The following is a 19,571-nucleotide window of genomic DNA, read 5'->3' as shown; positions in this document are numbered from 1 at the left end:
GAAAGGCTTTATATATAAATAAACATATATATATATATATGATGTAATTTCAACCAGCAGTGCCTCTTTTATTAATTAGCCCCATAGCACAAATGTTTTCAACTGGTTTATCTTTTGAAAATCGCCACACCCGTGTAGAAAAGCATCCGTGTGAAAAGGTTTGGCTCAGTGTACCATTATTTATAATATCAAAGTCATATCCAATTTAATGTATATCAGTAGTGGACTGATTACAAAATTGCCATCTGGTCTGCTTTCACCTGACATTTAAAGGAAGGACAATTATACATTTGAACACCAAAACCCAAAATCTTTTCACGTAAGGTAAACAGCTCCTCAGTGAAGATGCAGCCCTAAAATCACTGCCATAGTTAGTATTTTGCAAAGGTTTACCCTACAGTGGGCAGGTCACCTCTCTCATGTTTTGATTACACCTTCCATATGGATTACGGATCATATTCAAAGCATTAATTACTCAGCAACAGCATTAATCACTTTGCTGAATGCATTTCACCTTTTCTCCTTCCTACCGTGTTTGTTTAAGCCAAGTTGACTGGATAGCAGTGCATTAAAACTAGATAGTAGTATTTGTCAGAAGGAGATCTAAGCCTCCAAGAGAAAGATTCTGGGGTTGGTTGTAAGCCATCATTTATTAGCTCTGTTACCCCCAGGCAAGGTGCTTACCAGCTCTGGAAAGTCCATATGCTCTTTTGCAAAATGGGCATAATAATCACAGTCTCTCAGATCTAGCCTGATTATAATGAACAGTATATAATAGTGAGTGTTTGTGAAATGTTCTATAAACCTGAAAGCCCTGGACACATTCGCAAGTGTTGCTCTTATGGAATTACTTTTTATGACTACGTTCAATCTCTGTCCTCTTGTTCACATACGAGTAGGTTTTTACTTAGGCAGAGTGGTTGTTTAACACTTTATATGTTTGCAGAACAAGGCGGAGCAGGTTATTTGGAAAAATAAAAAAAGTGGTAGAGTGAGTTTTGTTGTTGTTTACTTATTTGTTTTCTTTGACAGGGAGATGAAAGGCACTCTTTCTATACCTTCTGCCCCCTAATGGTGCTATTCTTCTTTTGACAATGTAGAGGAACCTGTAAGAGTCAAGATAACACAGTGCATTTGATTCCATTCTTTACCAGACATCTTTTATTTTCATTTCTGTCTTGAGTTTGGCAGTTGAACTCAACCCTTGAGTTCCTAGGACTCAGTTTCTAAAATCTACAAAGAAAGTAAAACAGCTGTATCCTCACCTGCACTTTTAATGCACACTCAGACTGAAGTCTTCTCACTTATAAAGAAATATATATGTCCTCAAGTGACATGTATTGGAACATGACCTTGCTCATTTGTTTCCATGTTATCTATGGTTGCTTTTGTGCTAAAAGTGCAAAATAGCTGCAACAGAGACTATATGGCTCACAAAGCAGAAAAAAAAATTTGCTCTCTAGCCCTTTATATAAAATAAGTTTGCCCATTCCTGATTTAGACTGAAGTTTGAGTTGGGTCATTGATATACTTGGTAAAAAACTTGAAAACTATATATTTATATATGTATGAATGTGTGTATGGCCTTTAGACTTTCTAGCTAATCCTTACCAAAAAAATATTTCATAACCAACAGTGGTTATAATCTTCTTGAGTACAATTTTTTTTTAAGAAAAGGAGAGAGAGAGAGAGAGTGAAGGGGGAGCAGAGGGAGAGAGAGAATCTTATGCAGGCTCCATGCACAGTGTGGAGCCCGATGTAGGGCTCAATTTCACAACCCTGAGATCATGACCTGAGCCAAAATCAAGAAGCAGACAGTTAAGTGACTGAGCCACCCAGGTACCTCTTCTTGAGTGCATGTTGATATAATTTTATTTTTCAAATATTTTTGAATGCCTACTCCCTCCCACTGTGACTATGTTAGGTACTTCCACATATGTTATCTAATCCCCTCAGCAACCATCTGAATTTGTTGGTATTAAACCCATTTTTTGAGGTGAGGAAACGGGTGTTCAGGAGGATTTAAATAACTTGCCAAATTTTTTGGAACTTCACAGATCCAGAATTCAAACTTAGATATGTCTGACTGTGAGCCGATGCTTGCTGGGTGTAAGGTGATTGGACATATCCTCTCTCCGCTATCATGGTGCCAGTTGCATAGAAGGAATCTCTTGCGGAAAGAAATCAAGGGATAAAGAACTAGCCTAACATGTATCTAAAGAGGCTTAAGTCAGAGTTTCATCTTTTTTATTATCCTTCTAAAGTATTTTGAACTACTGTAGGCTCTTTGACTTTGAATCATAGCATGTTGTTCAGTGTGAATGCTCATACTTAGATTCTAGTGATATGACTAAGTGAAAAAAAAATAGAATCTACTCAGATTGATTTCTAGGCAGAAAGGTACAGGAACCTGAATAATCCTTATTTGGGAATCAGCATTCCCATTCCATGTTGACTTTAATATGATTAAATGTAATCCATCTAACCACTTCTATTATTTATTTGTATGAATTGCATTTAATGACATGAAGAGGTTTAATTATATTTTAGTTATGATCTTAGTTATATTTAATTTATATATGTACACATATACATATATATTTTTAGGCCACTTTATTGAGGTAGGATTGACATACAAAAAGCTGTAGATATTTAATGTACACAACACGATGAGTCTGGAGATAAGTTCATACTTGTGAAGTCATCACAAGTTAGGCCATAAACTTATAAATCACCTCCAAAGTTTCCTCTTTTTAAAAATATTTTTTTTCCTTTTGCAGTAAGAACACTTCATAGAACTTCCCTATTAAGAAATTTTTAAGTGTACAACATCGTTTTATTTACTATAGGCTCTGTTGTATAGTAGATATCCCGAACTTATTCATAAAACTGTAACTTTGTATGTTTTGACCAACATCTCTCCATCCTCCTCCCTGAACCATCCCTGGTACCACTATTTTACCTTATTCTATGAGTTTGACTATTTTAGACACTTCATAAATGTGGGGTCATGCATTGTCTGTCCTTCTGTGCCTGGTTTATTTCATTTAGCATAATGTCCTCCAGGTTCATCTATATTGTTGCAAATGGCAGGGTTTACATCTTTTTTGAAGGCCAAATAATATCCCACTACACACACACACACACACACACACACACACATGCACAGACACACGCATGTGCACACACACACACTACATTTTCTTTACTCATTCATCCATCCATGGACATTTAGGATATTTCCATATGTGACTCTTATGAATAATGCTGGACATGGGAGTGCAGATCTCTCGAGATCCTAATTTCAATTCCTTTGTATGCATAACCCAGAAGTGGGATTGCTGGGTCAATTGATAATACTATTTTTAATTTTTTGAGGAGCCTCCATACTATATTCCATAGCAGTTGCACCAATTTACATTCTCACCAACAGTGCACGAGGGTTCACTTTTCTCTACATCCTGTCCAGCACTTTATTTTTTGTGTTGTTTTGTTCTTTTGATAAGGGCCATTCTAACAGGTATGAGGTGATCTCTCATTGTGGTTGTGATTAATGATGTTGATGGATTAAATGGCTTGTTATATGTAAAGTGTAAGCAACACCAGGAACTCAGATTGCATTAATATGGTGCTTATTTTTAATCATGTTGTCATTGTTATTATAATAATTTTTGTTACTATTAGGTATAATGGTGTGCATAAATATCCAGGCAAGGTGACTTTATAGTAGCTGGTTTCCTAAACTACAGTATTTATACCCCTAGAAATATAATTTGATGAGACAGGGACTCTCAGCCTGAGTACATAGAACTGGTTTCCTAAAGCATCAATTTTATGCAAAAATTTTGGAGGGAAGGTATTATTTTTTATGTTAGCAGCAAACAAATATATAGGTAAGAGGAGGCACATGAATTTTTAAAAGAAAGCATGAGACATCAAAGTTCATTTACATGCCATTGGATTTTTTCATCTATGGTTCCAGAACCCTAGGGATAGGGCTTAGATCTCCTTTGCCATTAGTTAGTGGTGTTTACAGGGAAAATTTTGCAAAGCAGAAAATTATAACACCCAAAGGTGGCTTTTGTATTTATGTACAGTTCTTATGTTTGATTATTCAAACTCTATACCTCTGTCAAGACAGAATAACTTGATCAGTAAAGGGTTAATAGAAAAAGCCCAGAATAAGCTTTTTTTTTTTTTTTTTTTTTTTTTATGTCTCTTTTGGTTATCTTATGGCCAGAGCATTCCTTATTTTTAGAGCTAAGAAAGAAGAAATACCAAAGAAACAGAGTTTATTTGTGTCCATGCCTAAGGGACAGGGGAGGGAAGTTGAAGAGTGTGTGTAAGGTACGGATGATGTTTTTCTTTGCAAAAGGATACCACTCTGAAGTCTACTCTTACTGCAGAGTAGACTTATTGCATAAGGTAGATAAATGTCCAGTGCCTTCCACATTGTAGTGGGAGTAAGGATCATAGGAGCCCAAGAAGCCTATTTGGCTTATGTTTCTTGATCATGAAGGGCCTATATTTTAGCTTGTTGTTGTTGTTGTTGTTGTTGTTTTGTTTTGTTTCCAAATAAAGACTTAAAGGAAGTCACCCAGATACATTGGCAAAATTGCAAGATTCAGAATTGCAATTCATTATATAACTTGGTAAACTTGTGTCCCACTGCTGGGCCACACTGCCTTTTATGCAGAAAATATTATTTTTTTTTTTACAACCCCTGGAATGGTTTGGTAAAGGGCACAATTATAGTTTAGGACATTGCCATCTGCAGTGGGACATTTAAAACAGAATTAGGTCTAAAAATCATGACTGACATGTTGTCGTCACTCACACTGTGATTGGTATAGTACCTTCTGTTTTATTAACAGTTCTAATGGGAAAAAATTTTGCCATGAAAATTGTCATCTGTTAAATAGCCCTTAAATGACTTTTTTTTTTGTTTTGCATTTGCAAAGATAAATAAAGTCACTGTATTTGGGTGTCTTTGTTAAAACATTTAAAATATTCAGCATAGACTTTAAAAATGTGCTCTCATTTTTCTTATCTTGCTCAGTTGCCCCTTCCTCTTTGCCTAACTTTTCTCATAGACCACATGTCCCAGGATCTGAAAGTTCTGTCATTCTTTTTTTTTTTTTTGACCCTTGAAAAGAACTACATGAATGAAAAGAACTATAGATAGGGACGTCTGGGTGGCTCAGTGGTTGAGCATCTGCCTTTGACTCAGGGCATGACCCCAGGGTCCTGGGATCAAGTCTTACAACAGGCTCCCCGCAGTGAGCCTGCTTCTCCCTCTGCCTGTGTCTCTGCCTCTCTCTGTGTGTCTTTCATGAATAAATAAATAATATCTTAAAAAAATAAAAATAAACAAAGAACTGCAGATAGAGAAAGTATGCAGTGTATGCATCACAACCTGAATGTAGATGGTTGTGTGAGGTCATTGTCAGGGCTTTGTCAAGAGGAAATTGGGGATCAGCTAGAAAAGAAAGCAAAGGGGCAAGAAAAGAGAAAAAAAAAGTACTGGGGTAAAATATAAAAAGTAGAATGGAAAATAAACAAAATCATACCCAGGTGTTTGTAACAATATCATCAGATCCTAGTAACTAATAAAATGGTTGCCTCTTGTGCTGGTGAAGTTCTGAAAATGCAGCCATCCATAGAGTCAATTGTACCTGTTGGCAGTCCCCTCAGAAGGCTTCAGTCAAAACCCAGCCCATTGTCTCTTTAGGAGATCCAACACAGCCAAATTTTAATCCAGCTCTGAAATGAATTCTTCTTTGATTAAACACCAGATGAGGCATTGGTTTGTTGAAGGGGACATGCATGCTGTGTGAAAAGTTGTGACTTTAAAAAGGAGACTCACACTAAGGTAAGTGAGCTGCCCCTGCTCTGAGGGGTATCTGAGAGGCCAAAACCCAGGAGTGAAGAGCAGATTCTCATCTCCTATTTCATATTCACTCCTCAGCATAAGCGCAGCACCTGGGATGCCTGCACAATTGCTATCAGTGTTCACATTGGGTTTTGTTTCTTTTGTTTTCCTTACTGTCCCATGTTCCAGTCGAATGGGTATAACATGAATAAGATTACATGTGACTCCTCAGAACTGGAACTTTGAGCTTCCTGCAGAAGGAATCATCCCAGCCTCCCAGAGTGCCCTTATATCCCATAGGGTCACTCAGTGGGAGCTAGAAATCCTCCAATGTCATCAAGACCTATAGAATAGCAAATAGGAACCTCACAATCCTATATTGTATCTTGTGTGGGCTAAGCTGTTGATGGGTGAATAACTTCCATCTTACTAGTAATAAGGGTTTATGGTGCCAACCATAACCATTGTTTCTTACTCATACTTGGCACACAGTAAGCCCTGTAGTTAGCAAACACTCATTAATCATATACTTTGCAGCTGGCAAACAGACATTTGCTTAGTGAATACTTTATTATTCTATTATCAGTCATTTTAAATATTCATATATATTCATATATAGAAACTTGATTAGACATTGTTTATAGCTGACGTTTCTGCAACCACGTATGGCTGGCTGAAATGTAATAAAAGAGTCTCTAATGGATCTCTCTGCTTACAGTGGTCCATTCCCATACTCCACCTGGAGTGGCCTTCCTAACCACTCCTTTAAAACCTAACTCAAGCATCACTACCTTTGCAAATTCTTTGCAACCTGCTTTCTGACCTTAAGCAGAGCAAAAAAGGCTCCTATACCAAGCAGGTGGATAGCACATTTTATGTCATTTATAATTATAACATAATATATGTCTACATATCTTATTAGGTTAAATTTCAAATATATAAACTTATAATAATGCATATAATTATAATGCTGTTTTATATTATAATGCTTCTTTAACAAACTTATTTAGCTTTGTATTTCTGGGCCTGACAAAGATTCTGGAATTCATATATGGAAGTCAGTGGGGATTCACATATATGATGTTAAAAGAATGAATCAGTCAATTATATTTTTGGTGACATTTTTAGATGGGAAGACATCTTCATGCTACAATGGAAAGAAAAAAAGCCTAACAAAACCTCTAGTGTCAGAGAATTTGTATTTATTTTAGCACTCAGTTTTTAAATTGCACTTCTGACAGGCTGGCCCACTAGCTATGCTTCATGAAAGATCATGAGACACAGGGAAGAAGTTTATTCATCTCAGCTTTGGGATATTTTGCTTTTCTGCAAAGCAGAGGGATCTGAGGACTCCTTTGTGGGCTGGCTATGTCCTGTGCAATCCCAGTTGTGTCTAGAGACTCTAGCAGGGATAGAGTCTGTAGGACTTTGCAAGAAGTCAGCTTGAATCAGAAGCACGTGGGAAAGAAAGGAATATGGAAGTAAGAAGAAAGCTTTCAGTGGCCAAGACAACAGCTGTCCCCATCTCTGTCTTTCTGTGGGGCCAGAGTGTTGTTTCTGCTTCTCTCTCTGTTTCTCCCTCCTTCCTCCCATTTCTTTCTAGTGGTCTCTTCTCTCTACTTCTTTACCTCTCTATAGACTGCTTTTCTTGACTACTCATCAAACTCTATCTACCTTGAAAATCTATCCAGTCTTTCAAGTCCAGTTATCAGAGCTTGCCACTCCCATCTCTTTCCCAATTCCAAAAGTCTCTCTAGGAGTGATTCTAATTTGACCAGAGATTTATGTGTCTGACCCTGGTTCCTGGACTGGGGATTGGTTGAAGTGGGGCCACAAGAGGAGAGGTTTCTCTAAGAAACCCTGCAAAGGTAGGGGGCAGTGATTGGCACAGTGATGGGCACAGAGAGATGTTGGCTGAGTGAGTATTACACACGCCTTTAGCATTAACAGCCTTTCCATCTCTTAAAACCTTGAGTAAAGGACACCCTCACATGTGTAAGATTTCTGCCTTTATTGTATCCTGGGCCCAGACCAAATTAAGTCATTGGAATTAGGAGTCTTGTTGTATTTCCCTATTTCCTTTGTAGGGTGACATACTATTGAGACCTACAGGGTGAGGAGATTTGGGGAAAAAAGTAATTTCTAATCTCTTATGACTTTTTGTTTCTCAAAATGTCTGTGCAATCACCTATTTAAGAAACTCAGGGGAAAACTGTTCTAAAGAAGATATCATGAGCATTTGAGGTTATCTCCAAGCAAGCCTCTTCTGTCTTAAAAGTGTCCATCCTGGAATTACATACAGAAACACCAGTAATAATGTGCGTACCTCTCCCCACATAGGGGAGGAAAAATCTTTTCCCCTCTCAGGTGTGCTGGCTGGGGTTCTGTAAATTATGCTGACAAAAGATAGATTGACAAGAGAAAAGCATAACCATTTATTTAATGTAAGTTTTATGTGTCATAGGAGACTTCACGTGGAAATGAAGACCCAAAGAAGTGGTTAAGTCTGAACATTTTTATATTAGGTTTGATGAAGAGTCAGAAGTCATGGGGAAATGTGATATGAGCTAAATGGTAAACTGGGGAGATCTTAGCAAGTCCTCTCAGTGTCCCTCCATTTTTGGAGATAAGAGTGTTCCTTCCTCCGTGTACAGAGAGGGCACCAATCCCATGAGATCTTATGACCTGACTCAGAGTAGATGGTGAGTAGGAGATCAGAGAGTCTTTCTTGCACCTGCTACTACCCAGATTCTTTCAGCTTAAAATATTCAGTTTACCGAGGTGCTATGTTTTGGAGTAGGGAGTCCTGAACCCCTTCACTATCCACTGCAATCTTCCACTCCAGGGCCTGAGGATACCTTGTAATATCTGAAAGGTTTTCCCTACTGCCTCCTTAGCCCTCATAGGTCATAACCTGAATCTTATTTCTGGCCCTACCTACTTGTCCACTTTGTGTTCTGGTTATTACTGAGCAGACATCATCCTGAGAGGCTCTTTGCTGGCAGAGGACATGTCTGCCTTTTTTTCTGTGTGTGTGTGTGTGTGTGTGTGTGTGTGTGTGTGTGTGTGTGTGTGACTCAGCTGTGTAAGTTAGATGGCATGTGTTCAATTAGTATTTGAAGGAAACAAAAGCAGGAGGCTCTACCATGTAATAACTTCTAACAACCCAAGAATCATATCTGAGGCATCTATCCCAATTACATCCCCATCTCAATGCATGCTTTATTTCATACACAGAAGTTACTAAAATCTGTCATTATCTTGTTTATTGTCTGTCTTACCCACTAGAACATAAACTCCCTGAGGGCTAGGGTTTTGTCTAACTTGTTTACCTAACATAGTATTGAAAATAAGTAATCATTGTAGAAATAAACAAACACCAACCAAATGAGAACAAGCAAAGACTGTTTATTCAGAGCGTGCTACAGCAAGGGAGTTAGCCATTGTCACTCGTGTTTTGTCAGAGACTCAACATCAGGCAATAGGGTGAGAAACTTTAGAGTTGAAAAAAAAAAAAAAAGAGAAGCCTTCAGATGTGCCCTAATTGGAGGCTTTTGTCCTGGGAAGGCTGCAGGTAGACCAACTAGAAGTAGGACCTTCTATATGACTATCGGCCTTTCTCTTGTTGGTCCTAAGTTATGAAATGGATACAAAAATTAGGAAAGCTGTCTATTACTACCAAGTCATGGCTGTTTCTAAGCCAGTTGTTATAGGGCTTTTTGCTTGGCTTCCTGTGCTGATCACCAGAGATGGAAATCAGAAGTGGTCTAATTTCCGCCATGTATGATTTGTGGATAGCAGGCTGGTTTCCTGGGCTGGTTGCTGCAAATCATAGGCCCGAGTTCTATTTGAATAGGTGGGTTTCCATTTGTATAGACAGTCTCTCATTGTTGATGGGAGGAAAGGAAGAAAGGAAGGACGTTATCCAAATTCCATTTTCATTATTCAGATTCCATTTTCAGTACCGCATTGTCAAGGAATAACCCATCCTAGAGCAGATATGGTGGCTCTTTTCAGGAATGTCCATCCTTGAATCATGACCCATAGTCCAAAGCTGGAGTACAGTAAAGAAGAAAGGGACTCTTTTACTGTCAGCCCGCCAAACAAGAGCCAAAGGCTTTTGAGGAGGCACTTAAAGAATTTTCAGTTTGCAATTGTGCAGAAGCTGTTGTTCAGGTAATTTAACATTGATTTTAGTTTAAAAGGCAATTAAGACAAAATAGGCAGCCACTAGCCACTTAGGTTAAATAAGCTTAGATTTAAATTGCTCCCCATTACCACCTTTGTTTTCTATGTTTGAGCTCTTTTATGCTAATTTAGCATGCAATGGTGTGGTGGCCCGATTGGGGGAGGTGGATGGGAGAGGAACTGAGCCAGAGCCAGGAGGATGATTATTGAAAGAAGAAATAGTTGGCTCAAAATTATTCCCAGGGTGAGATAGGTTCTCTTTTATCCTGTTACTGGGTATATGGATTCATGGAACATTCCAGAATTCCAGTTCTTTATATCTAAAATCCTAAAGATGGTACCCACATTTTGACTCAGTATTTTTACTTCCAAATATTTATCTTGAAATAATGAACAAAGATAAGCTCCTAACATTATGGATAAAGATGTTCATTTCAGTGTTATTTAAAATAGAGTGAAAATAAACTGTTTCCCTTGAGTGGCATACCAAAATTGATGTCTTTAAAATTTTTTTATGGCAGAAAATCTTCATGATATATTGCAAAGTGCAAAAATATTATAGGCAATTTATATGGTAAAATGTCTATTATGTACTCAGGATTGTTAAGGCATGTATGCAGGGAAAAATGTCTGAAGTGAGGGGCGCTTGGGTGGTTCAGTCGGTTGAACATCCAACTCTTGGTTTCCACCCAGCTCAGCTCATGATCTCAGGGTCCTGGGATCAAGCTCCATGACTGGGCTCTGTGCTCAACAGGAGTCTGCTTGAGATTCTCTCCCTCTGCCTCTGTCCCTCCTTGGTTCCTGTGCTAGCTCGCTGTTTCTAAAATAAATAAATATTTTTAAAAAATCTTTGAAGTGGACAGATTTGCAGTGCATTACACGTGTCTAGTGTCTATCTGGGTGATAAATAAGTGACTTTTTCCCTATGCTTTCCCAATTTTCTCAGATTTCCTTAATAAATAATTATGAGGTGAGGGAAGCTCCTGCTGCTGATATGTGGGGGCAAGCCCGCTGGGATCAGGACTCCTGAAATAATAAATATATCTGGAGACTTTGGCCCAAGGCCATTTTTGCTAGTTATAAGCAATGTCTCTGGAACCAGAGAGAGCCTATAGGACTTCTTAAAATTGAAGGTGTTTATGCTTGAGATGAAACTGAATTCTATCTAGGCAAGAGAATTACTTAACATGTACAGAGCAGAGAACAACACAGTGACTCCTGGTGGCAAACTGAACAAAACCAGAGTAATCTGGGGAAAAGTGACTCACACTCAGGAAAACAGTGTTGTGGTTTATGCCAAATTCCAAAGCAGCCTTCCTGCTAAAGCCATTGGCCATAACATCTGTGTGATGCTGTACCTTTCAAGGACTTAAAGAATTCCTTCACTGAAAAGAAAATAAGAAAATATGTAACGATATAGATCTGTAAAAAAAAAAAAAAAGGAAAGAAAGAAAAGAAACACATATTGTTTTTATACTATAAAAAGGATTGAAAACAATAATTGTTTTTTTAGCACACTGCTTTAAAAAATCCTCTCAGTCGGGCAGCCTGGTTGGCTCAGCGGTTTAGCGCCGCCTTCAGCCCAGGGTGTGATCCTGGAGACCTGGGATCAAGTCCCACGTCAGGCTCCCTGCATGGAGCCTGCTTCTCTCTCTCTCTCTGTCTCTCATGAATAAACAAAATCTTAAAAAAAAAATCCTCTCAGTAAATGTGCTTCATACATGCCACCCCAAGGATAAGGTTATATGTACATGCTAAATGATGAGGAGGTGGAGTGCATGTTCTGTTGCAGTAATTCTGTTTCTTGCTCAAAGAAAGTCTGCTAAGCTTCATTAAAGAAAGTCATTCACCTGGTCCTAGTGTAAAGTTGTAAGGTGAACCATTCTGTAGAGCACACTTCTAAAATATGCCCAGGTGATTCATGCGTTTGTCTATTAGGAGATGTGGCCATTTACCAGCAACCAATGTTGAGTTAATGGGATCCATTTAGGAATATAACCACAACAAGCGTATCATAAATCGTATGCTCTCCCATCTGAATATGCTTCATTAAGCTCACCTTTCCTGATGCAACTGGATTATTAGATGTCAGGATGAAGAAAATCATTAGGTCCTGCTGCTTTAATCCTACAAAGCACCAATGTGGTTGCTATGTAATTTTATTTTATTTTATTTTATTTTTTCAGATAGAACCTGCTTTGTGCTTTTCTATAGGAAAATGTTTTCAAACTGGTAAAGAAGCAATATTACTGTATTGTGAGGCATATCTCAGTAGGTCATTACCATAACTTCCAGCAGAAGGGATAATCTATGTTGCATTTTACTTTAAGGATAAAATTGATTTTTATAAAAATCTTTAGTGCATTGAAGCTTAGATTTTTTTTTCCTATAAAGAAGCAATTAGATACTGGAATTTTCCAGAAATGTTAGGTGCATGTAAGCTAAACCTTGATGTGTTTTTGAAGGTCTTATCATTCAACAGTTGATGAGAAAAGGCTGTTTCTGAGGGAGGAAAACACTATTGGCACAATTTCACTTGTCACAACTCACATGGCCGGGGGTGTCCACCACCTTACATTTATGTCTATTTGGAAAATTGACAAATACCTGAAATAACAAAGAATAAAATAATAAGCACCCTTATTTCTACCACCAAAACTCACCAAATTTGATTGTTTTCTTCCAGGTATGTATGTCTGTATATATATAGAGAGAGAGACACACACGCACACAAACTCTTTAAAAGTGGTGTCCACATTCGCTTTACAGCAAAAAAAAAAAGACCCCTCCATAAATTTAAATATATAATATAGGGTGTTTTTAAGGGTTTTATATACTTATAAAGTATATTAAAAAGGTATATGTATGTGCATATATATATTTATCTTTACAGGGTTTGTGTACATAAAACACATATAAGACCATTTATATATAAATGTCTGATTTTTTGATTTTTTGATTTTTTTAAAGATTTGTTTGTTTTTAGAGAGAGAGAGAGAGAGAGAGAGTGAGCAGGAGGAGAAGCAGAAGGAGAGGTAGAGAAAGAGAAAGAAGCAGACTCCCTGCTGAGCTGGAGCCCATCCCAGGCCTCGATCCCATCACCCCAAGACCATGACCTGGGCCGAAATCAAGAGTCAGATGCTTAACCCACTGAGCTACCCAGGTGCCCCTAAATATTCTCTTAAAGGAAAAGTGAGGCCTCCACCTCCATCATCAACAGCAGTCCCTTCTCCCTTTCCCACCACTATTATGAATTTGGAGCCCATTCTTCTCGATCAGAAGATGGGGAACTTTTTCTGTAACAGGCAAGAAAGTAAATATTTTAGGCTTTGTGAGCCTTTCGGTCTGTCGTAACTACCCAGCTTTGTACTTACTCACAATGTCTAAACGAGTGGGCATAGCTGTATTCCAATAAAACGTCATTCATGGACGTGGAAATTGGAATTTACTACGTTTTTTCATATATTCCTATTCTTTTTATTAACATTTGAAATATTTTTTAAAAAAAGTTTAACTTGTGAGCTGTGCATAAACAGGCAGAGGCTGATTCTGGCCAGCCTCTACTCTGGGTCATTTTCTGTATATCCACAAGTATTTATATAACTATAGAAAATCTATTATATTATTCCTTTTTTGCATTTTCTTTCATAAATAGTACCATAGTGTATGAATCATTTAAAACTTGCCTTTTTTATCTCAGCAAAATTTTGACTAATATGTTTATATAATTCTATGTAGTATGTGTAGATATTTTCATCTCCATACATATTTGTGCCTATATAGCTACAGATTATTCATAGTCTAGTCATTTTTCTCTGCTATATAGTATTCCATAATAGGATATATTGCATTTTTTATGCCGCTAGGTATTTGTCTTTTTTCCCCCTATGACAAGCACTGGTGCAGGTATATCCATGAATATAGCTTATACATATGCTTTCTTAGGGCAGACTTAGAAGTAGAACTGCTTGGTTATAGGATGTGCACATTTTCCATTTTAATAGCTACTAGGAAGTTGGTTTCTGTAGTCACGATACCAATTTATATTCCCACAGGGAGACTTTCTGTCCTTGGTTTGGAGATTTCATTCATTGCTGTTTTCCTTGGAGTAGAAGCAAGGAACCCACTTTAGCTGTGCATCAGCTTGTTGCCACAGATGCTAGTATGGACCTTTATTTCCCTTTGGGTTAGTACAGACATTGTTTTAAGTCTTTGCTGGGGCACTTACACATGAGAATAGCAATTTATATCAATAACCAGGTTTGGCAACATCTGCCAAGGTTGTCATACTCCGTGATTAAATGACCATATGTGCCAGGGAACACGGGGACAATGGGGTTGTAATTAGGGTTTGCTATCTTTCCACCCGCCACCCCCACCATTCTTAACTTCCCATAACCTTGCCTTTGTGAACTGATTTGTGAATCAAATGACTCCCCTGAGGATGCCAGTTTCGGCTGTGATAATACTACTTTATTTCTTGTATCTCTGTAACTGCACAGGGTTCTGGTTAAGCAAAAGTCTAGAAACCTTTTGCCACTTTACCCAATGCCATTGAAAACCTTGACCTGAGATGATATGTGCATATATTAGACCTTAACTTAAATAATCAGAGAGTACAGTGTAGTCTGTACTGCACCATCACTGTAAAAGGAAGTTCTATCTAATACTATCTTAGCATCCTTTAAATGCCACTCCCCGTGCAAAAGGCAGGCAGAGACAACACACACCAACATTTCTGAACTCCATAAGGAAACAAGTTAAACCCTATATCAATGTAATATTTAAAATAGTCCTAATGCATAGAAGAAAAAAAAAACACCCCTTCTCATTTTGTTACTGGTGTGACAGAGATGGATGATGGTTATGTAAGGGACTTGGCATGTTCCAAAAAAAACCTGGAAATATTGCCTCAAGATATGGTCTATAATAAATGTGCAAATAAATATTTGAAAGATTTATTAGCATTTTAAAACTTGCTTACCGATATATAAAATCCTAATCACTTGTGCACAAGGCCTTTAACTAAAATAAAGTATCCAAGAAGATGACACAGGAATCCAATGAATATTTCAGAGTTAATCGAATACAGTCTATATATACATAAAATTTAGTTCCCTCCTATTCAACTAAGAAGTGCTTGAAGAAGCAAGGCCATCCTAGTGTATGTAGCTTGCAATTCTGACTGTAAAGAAAAGGAAAAAAAGACACCCTAATTTTTCTACATCCAAAAGACTGACTCTGGTCTCTAACCAAAGCAACATTTAAACTAGGAATAACCCGAGCCTGGTGTAACTCATTCCCATTTAATTAAAAAAAAAAAGTCACAGATCTATGTGGATTTTTTTTGGGGAAATTCACCGTGATGCCATTGTTATCCAAGGTAAATACATTCTCCCAGGTGATCTCTAAAGTTCAGCAGGACGTGGTAGGTATTTCCTCCCCAAAGCAGGGTCATATTTTAGAGCATGTTCATTTAGCAGATGGTGTGGAAGATGATTTGAGATCCCAAAGTTTCAACTGGTAGAAAAAGTACAAACGTTTCTCGGAGGAAGACACTGAGGAAAGCCTCTTGGCAGTGGTGGTGGTGGTGGTGGGGGGTGGTGGGAAGGGAGTGGTGGGGGTTTCCATCCTTTACTAGTATTTATACGTGGAGTAGCATATTGGAAGTCATAAATACTGTCCCGTGGACATCTTGAATAATGCAGGAGTACTGCAAGTAATTGGAAGTGCTTATATCCTGCCTTTAGACATTCCACTGCTCGTGAGTTAAAATTGGTTGTCAAGTGTGGACTCGGAGGACCGTGCAAGGTGCCCTATTGTGTCATGTGGTACATATTTAATGCTTGAAAGAACAAGGGAAGGGACACGTGCAGGAGAGGAGAGGGAGAGCGAGCGAGCGGGCTCGCCTGCTCGGTGCTTTTTTGCAAGTGCTCCGGGGAAGCGAGGAGGCGGGACCTACGCAGGCAGCCTCAGCATCCACCGCCTTCCTCTCCCCGGGCTGCAAGACTTTGCAAACACATTGGGCGTCCAATTTGGCGGGGAGGCCGAGAAGCTGGGCTGGGGCTGGGGAGGGGGTGCGCGGCAGCATCCCCCTGCACCTGGGGGGGGGGGCTCCCTTTGTGTGCGTTGAATGCCCCCTTGCTCGGGCTGCTCGCTCGCTCTCCCTGCGCCTTGTGCACCTGCTGGCGGCGGTGGCAGGCTGCCAGGCGGCCGGGGCGAGCGCGGGCACCGCGCGCACGACAGATGACTGGAGTCATTTACATTGCTAGCACGTGGCTGCCGTTTGCTGTTGCCTCGGACTTCTCCCGTGTTCTCCCGGGGAGGAAACAGGCGGCACTTTGCAGCCGACGATGAAATCTTGGCAGCTAATTGCAGTCGTGGGAGATGCCCTGCAGGTAAGGCGAGGGAAGAGGGCTCTGAGCGCGGCCCGGGGAAGGAGAGGCGGAGAGGGAGGCAGCTCCTGCAGGGCTCCCCGAAGCCCACTGACTCGCGGGAGGGGGTGGCAGAGGGACGGGGGCGGGCGACAGGGGGGAGGAGTGTGCAAATTGACATTTTTGGCTGCCTGTGGCAGAGGAGCCGCCGTCAGCCGCTGTCCAACGTTCACGCAGGGAGGGTGGCGGCGTGTGCGCCTCCGGGGCTGCTGCTGAGGATAGGGACTCGGCGCTGGGGAGCCGGGGAAGGCGGCGCGGCGATGGGAGGCTGCAGATGCGCTTGCAGCACCTGAGTGAGACACGGTACGTGGGGCCAGCCCCCGGGAGCCCCGAGGCTGGGTCAGGGCGCACCCCGGGGGCGCACCCAGGGGCGCACCCGGGGGCGCACCACGTTTGGAGAGGGCGAGGGGCATTTGCGGCTCCGGGGGAGTCCGGGGATGCACCGATTTTCCCTGATGGGCTGGAAGTTAGTGGGGGAACTTCATTGCCCATTGCTCATTGGCTCCGTTTAACTTTATTTCCAGCGATGAATAAGCGTTTCTAAGAAACCCCGTAAAAGTCCCAAATAGGCTCTGCAAGAGCTGCGCGGTTCTTTAAAATGGGAGGTCCATGAAATGACTGGCCAGATGGGCCGCGCCTTTGGGAAGTTGGCACGCTCACGGTCTGGTGGGGTGCATGCGTGTGCGTGTGCGGGGAGATGTGTTGCATGTCTGTGTAGACACGTCTACCGTGCCGGTGGCGCCGGTGCGCCCTCACCTTCCCTGCTTTTCCTGACTTCCAAGGAAGAGACATGGCATCGACTGTATCAGAAACGCTTTGGACTTAAGAAATAGGCTCTGGATCATCTCATTAAATTAAACAAGAGTTGCCCTTCTTGAGAGATCAAGTGGGAGAAATGTGCTCTGACTTCCAAAGTGATGGAATTAACTGCCAGGCATTTAAATATATATATATGCAAAGTGTTGAATACGACATTTATCTATCGGCCTAGAAGGATCACCTAGAAGACTCCATCCTCAGCCTATCCCTGGAGCCATTATTTTCAGATTACAATGAAATTGGGGGTTTCCTTACTTCTGTTGACAAAAGAGCTGTGCCTCCCCCTCCCTCAAGAGCCCCCCCCCCCCCCCCGAGGAATTCTGAATCCGAAAGTTTTGTTGGCCAAATGGGTCTCAGAAATGGTTCATTAAATTACTTGCAGACGCAGTCACTTTTTGAAAGAATCTTTAGGTATCTCATCAGTTACTCTCTGTCCATATGGTTTTAATTTTGGTCACACAGAAATGAATGCAGTGTAGAAGGGAGGCAGTCCAAAATGATTGTGTAATCCTCTTCGGGGAGCTGGGTAGTAAATTGGTTTAAGGCTATACAATCTTGCTCAACTGTGATTCCCTGTTGTTTTTTTTTTTTTTTTTTTTTTGGTCAAAAACGTATCTTCAGAGATCCAGAGGCCACGAGTCTAAAAATGTGTTTGGGAGATGGACTAACTTGCCTTTGTGCTTTGCTGTGATTAAGTTTTAAGAGGGTTGTTCTTCAACTAAGTAAACTACAGGCAGTCAGCGACAGCTGTTTACCGCGGGCGTTCATAGGGAATGCGGGCGGCATTCATGATTTTCATACAGAAAGCAGGATTTGTCAACTCTTACCTGCCCACTCACACGCTCCACACATGCCAGTCCTTCCTCTATATTAGAATACTCACGGATTATGAAGAGGAAATTGCTTCTCTGAAGAGTATGAACAAGTATTATCTATGGGGGAATATTTCTTTTCTCTCTTATTTACCTTCTTCCTCCTTTCTCCTTCACTCTCTCCTCTGCTCTCTCTCTCTTTTCTTTCTTTTTCCGCCTCTTCTACCCCCTTTCTCTCTCCATCCACCTGTATTTCTTTCCATCTGTCTTTATTTTTGTACTTCAAGCACAGAAAGCTTTCCAGATATCTTCTACTACTGCATTTTTATTATAACAAATGATTTGCACCCTGAAGGATAATTGGAACTTTGATTTTCTTTTTCTTTTTTCTTTTTCCTTTTTTTAAATTCTCTGTTCATATTCAAGAACCAATTAATATCAGATAATCTGCTGTACTCTAATAAATAAAAGTGATTATTCAAACTTTTCTTGTCATTTCATTTGAACCAACTTTGGGGAATGCCTTTACTACATGAAAAGAACTAAATCTTTTCTCTGTTATCACCAAATGATGGATTTTTACAACATTGCACGTTGCCTTTATAACTTTACTGGGCTGAACATATTTTTATGTTCTTTTCTTGAAACCTTGCCCCTCAAACTTCTATTTTTCTCTATTACCAATCTTAATTTTAGAATGTGGATTCATTTTAATCTGTATTTACTTGGACTTGGGAGAAACAACTGTCAGACTTGACTTCTGGGCCAACTTATTTAAGTATCACAGACATGTTTGTTTTTTTTTTTTTCAATTTTTTTCTCTCTCCCTGAGTATGATACAAAAGTTAAAGTAGATTTCATCTAAAGGGCTTTTTGCAGCAATTGCCTTCTTCCAAACTACAGTTGTAAGATCTTGAGAATAAAGGGTCATATTTTGAGAATATTGTATGAGAATCAGAGTATATACCCTTTATCGTTTTCTGTTTGATTACAAAGAACCTGGTTGTATGGGTCAATCTTGAGCTAAGTGACTATTAGAGTATTCAGTGAAAGATCATTTTGGTCTTGTTTGCTGATAAATTTATAGTTTTTCTATTAGGCTTTGAACAGAATTTGTAGTACCAGAGAAATGGAACGTGGTCCAAAAGAAGAAGGATTTTTTTAGTGAAATAGTAATAAAACTTTACTATTATTGATTTAACTCCTACTTACTTTTAGTTGTAGCTAATTTTTTTTTAATGCACATGTGTTAACTCTCAGAATATCACAGAGTAGATTGGAACAAGTTCTTTGAAAGTAATTCTAATGGAATTAAAACAAAAATCCTTGAATAAGACTTGAATCCTCATCTCATATTGATTTTCCAACAAACATAAAAATAAATAGGGAAAAAAAATAAATAGGGAGAGAGAAAAGCATGGACCTTTAAAGTTTTTTGCACTTTCA

General features: G+C 39.6%; 1 protein-coding gene and 1 pseudogene across 4 annotated transcripts in view; both read left to right on the top strand.

The window, feature by feature from the left end:
• The window catches only part of RBFOX1 (RNA binding fox-1 homolog 1), a 1,434,482-nt gene that overhangs the window by 366,858 nt on the left and 1,048,053 nt on the right, over positions 1-19,571 (top strand). The gene's annotated exons all lie outside the window — the stretch shown is intronic.
• LOC121486378 lies at positions 9,909-11,433 on the top strand (annotated as a pseudogene).

Source organism: Vulpes lagopus, chromosome 3 (genome assembly GCF_018345385.1).
Source record: "Vulpes lagopus strain Blue_001 chromosome 3, ASM1834538v1, whole genome shotgun sequence".
Classification (NCBI taxonomy): Eukaryota; Metazoa; Chordata; class Mammalia; order Carnivora; family Canidae; genus Vulpes; species Vulpes lagopus.
The sequence above is the reverse complement of the archived record's forward strand: the minus strand, read 5'-3'. Positions and strand labels throughout refer to the sequence as shown.